The sequence below is a fragment of the Salvelinus sp. IW2-2015 genome, unplaced genomic scaffold, assembly GCF_002910315.2.
Source record: "Salvelinus sp. IW2-2015 unplaced genomic scaffold, ASM291031v2 Un_scaffold4147, whole genome shotgun sequence".
Taxonomy (NCBI): domain Eukaryota; kingdom Metazoa; phylum Chordata; class Actinopteri; order Salmoniformes; family Salmonidae; genus Salvelinus; species Salvelinus sp. IW2-2015.
In genome coordinates this window covers 94,003-99,902 of record NW_019945419.1, presented here as the reverse complement: position 1 = coordinate 99,902, position 5,900 = coordinate 94,003, and positions in this window count along the sequence as shown.

The following is a 5,900-nucleotide window of genomic DNA, read 5'->3' as shown; positions in this document are numbered from 1 at the left end:
AGTATAGACAGACCACTGTGTAGTATAGATAGTGGTATAGACAACCCGACATGGATATAGATGGTATGTGATGACAGTAGCTCAGTGAGTATATAGTAGGTTATCAGTGGACTGAGTGTATAGTGGTATAGACAGACCTGAATCTGAGATGATAGTATCAGACAGACCGCATGTATAACAGACCACTGGTATAGTGGTTATATAGTTAGTATACCAACCTGTGGGTGATTAGAGCATGGTATAGTGGTAGTACCACAACTGTATAGTGATGATAGTGGTATAGACAGACCACTGGTATAATGATGATAGTGATCGAAGACTATGAGGATCCATATGGGTGTGATAATAGATATGTAAGCAACTGAGTATGTAGGTATAAGTGATGATAGTGGTATAGTGGTGAGATAGTAGGGTAATACCACTTCGGTATATGGTAACTAAGATGACTGACATCATGGTATTTTGAGGATTATTAATTAGTGCACTGATAAGCTGGGTTATAAATAGACAGAACCACTGGTATATAGATAGTTGGTACACTAAGACGCATCGAGGAGAGGTTATAGTTGGAACCTCACAGATGCACTGGATTAATATAAGTGGTATGGTGAAGAACAGTATGCGCTAATGGGTAATGATAGATGTGGTATAGACAGACCACGTTGGTTATATAGATAGTTGAGCTCTACTTGGTATAGACAGAGCCTACTATGGTGTAGATGATGGTAATGAATAGTCCGGATATAGTGACGATTAGTGTTAATTAAGACAGACCACGTGATGTATTAAGTGAGCATGAACCAATGGTAATACGATATACCGTGAAGCACTAGTGTGAGTTAATAGTATGCAATATGCAACTTGAGTGATAGGTATAGATATACCGTGACTTATAGTGTATAATAGTGGTACATGAACCCCTGCATATATATACCACTGTTAATAGTGGTATAGACAGACCACGTGGGTGTATAATACCTATAGTGGTAATGAACCAGCTTGGGGTGTATAAGTGGATGATAGTGGTATAGTGATGATAGTGGATGAACAGACCACTGGTCGAGTATGATTAGATAGTAGTGTAAACCAACTGGTATAGACAGATGCGATGATAACGTTGTTATTAATAGTTGATTGAAACACAGTTAGTATAGGTGATAGTGGTATAGTATACGTGCATACGAATAGTATGTAATGGAGACTATTACCACTAGTGTGAATTGAATGACAGACCACAGTGTAATGATGTATAGTGGGGTATAGTGATGATATGGGAATAACAGACCACTTGTGTAGATAGATGGTATAGACGGCCACTGTGTGAATGAATAGTGGTTGACAGGGTCGATCTGAGTGAAGTATGAGTGAAGTGAGTACATAGGCACTGGGTGATGTATAGTGGTATAGAGCACCAGACAACTGTGAGAGTATGAATTCGACGAAAGGGGTGATACCACTGTGTAGATGATAGTGACGGTATGAGCCACTAGTCATAGACAGGTGAGTCAACTAAGGTATGTGAATGAGATACGAGTGGATATACTCGACATTTCTAAGGTGGGTAGAGGTACGATGGCAGCCAGGTAATGATGGGATCAATGGCCGGACAATGGGATTAGTTAGGTATAGTGATGATATGAGGCCAGAGTACCACTGGGTGTAATAAGATAGTTGGTATAGTGGGTATAGTGGTATAGACAGGTCCACTGGTATTAATGATGATAGTGGTATAGACAGACCACTAGTATAGACAGGCCACTAGTATGTGATAGGATCAATGATGCCTACTCTAAGTAGTTGATAATAGTGATGATAGTTGGGAATTACCGTGATGACGTGGTATAAGGTGTAATGTATAGTGGTATAGTGATGATAGTGGTATGACATACCAACTAGTATAGTGCAGAACTCGTAATCTAGGGTATAAGTGAGAATGAAGATCACAGCTTGGTTAGTATAAGTGGTATAGGTGGAGACTATGAACCACTGGTAATTAGTGGTATAGTGATGATGAGTGGTATAGTGATTGAGAGCTGGTCATAAGGAGACTCAGGACATGGATGTATAGATGATAGTGGTATATGTATTGACATGAACGATAGTACGTGGATAATAGACTGGATGATAGATGCGTCACTGATTAGCGCTGAGTACGATCTGATAAGTATGGATAATAGACAAACCACTGTGAGGTTATAGAATAGTGGTATAGTGCTGATAGGATTGGTACACACTGTGATGGAAGTTAGATTAGATATATAGCACTTATAGTATAGTGAGGAGAATGATGGTATACCACTAGTTGTAAGGATGACGTATGATGGACACCATCATGTGGTGATATATGTGATGATAGTGGTATCGACAGGGCTCAGCGATAGTAGAATTAGTGACAGGGTGACCATACGTTGTGTAGTATGTATAGGGTACAGTGAGTGATGACTACATGGTGTATATGACTAGGCGCTATACACTGGTAAGTGAAACATAGTGGTACAATGAGGTCGCGATACTTAGGTAATTAGTAGATGGATAGGTGATGATAGTTGATAGTGGGATACAAGGCCACTGGGTATAGTGTATAGTACAGTGATGACTAGTGGGCTCATCATGGTATAGTGATGATAGTGAGCTAATAACATGAATTGGGAGTAGTAGCAGTATAGACGATGGGAGCCATATGTAGTGTATGATAACTACCACTGTGGTGTATTAAGTGGGTATAGATTATGACACTAGTAATAGATAGTAGTAATCACTTGAGGTAATAAGACAGTACTCCAGGTTAGTATATAGACAGACCACTGGTATGAAGAACTGCAGTATAGACAGACACGAATGGATATAGTGAGTATAACGGCAGCTGGTATAGATGAGACCACTTGAGTGAAAAGACCCTAGATGGAGTGACTACCTCAGTGGATATGACGTAGTTCATACACTAGTATAGATATACCACTGAGTAAAGACTGCATTATAGTATACACAGGTAAACAGAACTACTGTCATAGACAGACCACTGGTATAGACAGAAGTTTATTCCACTGGTATAGACAGACCATGTATAAGACAGAGTCGAATGAGCGTGGTAGTGATTATAAAGACAGACAGTGATGATAGTCCAACGGTGATGATAGTTGGTTATAGAATATACACTGGTGCTGGATATACGTGATGCATAGTGGTATAAGGTGAGGCATAGACCACTGGTATAGTGGTATATGATGGAATTAGATGAATCACGTAGAGGGATAATTAGTGATGATTAAGTTGAGTCCACTGATATATAATGAGATTAATAGTTAGGAACTACAGTGAGGTATAGTGAGGAGATTATATGTATGTAACTAAGCTGTGATATTAAGTGAGCATGGAACCAAGTTGGTGAGTTATAGTGATGAATAGTGGGTATGAAAGATGCGAGATAACCACTGGTGGGTTATAAAATAGTGAGATCATCATGATGGTATAACAGCTGACGTTAGGAGTATAGTGGTAACGAATATACCCTGAGGGAATTAATGATGATATTAAGATCGTAACAGTGATGATAGGATGAATAGTGGTATATGATGATAGTGGTATAATGATGATAGTGGTATAGTGAGGATTAAGTGTATAGTGGTATAGTGATGATAGTGGTTTCAGTGATGAAGTGGTATAGTGATGAAAGTGATGATAGGAATGGTCATATACCCAGATTATATATTGTTATCAGACACGGAGAGAGAGCTAAATAGGTGATTTTGTATGTTGACTGAGCACCGAAACCCGACACTTGACTATGACTTGAATGACGAGAGGCTTGGATTAGAGACTGACAGACAGGCCGATGAACATGGCACACTCCGAAGCTCTGAACTAGCTACTGACTGTTGATGAGAATCTGAACGCGCAGATTATTGAGATTATCGAAACATGACACTCAGTATAGTACATAACATTACCCACCTCTACTAGTTATTAGGCGCCTGAGACATGCACAACACACTGGGGTATTCAGTACAGGCTGCCACTAGTATAGACAGGTCCGACTCGCGAAGTAGACGCAGGCCACTCCGGAATTAAAGGGAGTCACAGGGCGCACACATGTGGGTGTGCGAAATCTAGGCTGCTAGATCTGAGTATAGTACATAAGGGTGTTCCAGCTTTGGAGGTTGAATTTAGACACTACCGTAGAACATCTGAGGTCACCTTTCAGAAAACCAGACAGAACCACGCTGAGGTTACCAGTAGAGCGAGATCAATGAAGCCACGGGGAATATATTCCTCTCCTCTCTGTACTTATACCCCGTCTCTTTAGGCGTCAACCATGACCATGTCGATTATAAACACCAATCTCCCTATTCTAGGAGGACATGTATAAATAGTACTCGTACAACTAGCTATATCGTCACAAAATATTACCCTTACACTAGTAATTTGTCTTGTGAGCTCACCGTATACACCATACCATTGGTATATCCTATCGCTTACTCTCTCCTATGTAGACACGCACTTGTCGATATACAAACCAATGAGAGGACAAAATACAAGAACTAACAGAATAGGATTTGACCTCCATCATCTTGAGAGCAAATAAGCTCTCTCTCCTCTCGACATCTCTCCCACACTCGCCACTGGTCAACTCATCCTAGATCACTCTACTCTACTCACGTTTTACTACCTCTCTCCGAAACACCTCCCACTTACGTACTCTCTATCGACCATTCCCCCTCTCTCTTCCAACCCTCTTCTCTCTCTTTCCTCATCATCCCCCTACTACTTGTACCTCACGCCACACGATCATCCACTCTGGTCTTCTATTCTCCCTCTCTCCACCCCCTCTGTCTCTCTCTCCCCTCTCTCCTCCAACCCTCTGTACACGTAATCTACTGCGTTCATCACGACATACCCACCTTGTCACGTACCCCCCTCTCTCGTCTACATCTCTACCTCATTGTGCCTCACTCTACCATCCCCCTGTCTCTACACTCGCTTACTACTGCATACCTACTCTGTGCTTGCACTCTCACTCTCACCGTCTCACTCTCTCTTCTCTCGACAGTAGACCCCACTTCGCGGCTTCATTCACCTCAAGATCAGTCATCCTCACTGCGTCTATTGCCACTCTCTCCCACCCCCTCTGCTCTCCCGTACTCTAGGTATCCCCCCTCCACTTCGGTACTTTCTTTGGTCACTTCACTATTCCAACACCTTGAGTATTCATCTCCTTCTGTCTACCTCTCCGTCATCTCACGATCTCATCTTCGAGCTAGCTATATGGTTGTACATATCTCAATAGGTTCTCTCTGCTTGTGTCCACACGCTTATTAGGTAATTACTAGTCACCCCGAATTAATACCGGTGTGGCAGCTCGCGGTATCACTACACCGGGCATACAACACAAACACGGTATACAACACACACACACACGATACACTAACAACTCACAGGCATCAACCAGACCAGGACACAGACACCGAACACCAGGTAAGACCAGACCACTGGATAGATAATACCACTGGTATCAGATAAGAACAACACACTGAGCAATCATCCGTACTGAACACTCGCGAGACTAGACTCATAACACTGTATAGACACACACAACCATACTGTATTATCCAGCCACGATCCAACCACAACCGCGAAATCATGAGCCATCTCCACACACCTTACACACCTTGCTGTGTGAATTATGTTAGAAAAGACAGTTGGTTGCTGACAGGTAACCCACAACCTGGTCATACAGCATTACAGAGCATGTCATGCACGATGCTGGTATAGCCTGTGGGGTAATTAGTTTCACTGACACCCGCGGCCTACCAATACCTATCTCCCCTCTCTCTCTTGACCTACTGAAGGGCCACTATCGATTCACATATGGTCACTTATGTTAACATAGAGAAGTCTGGGAA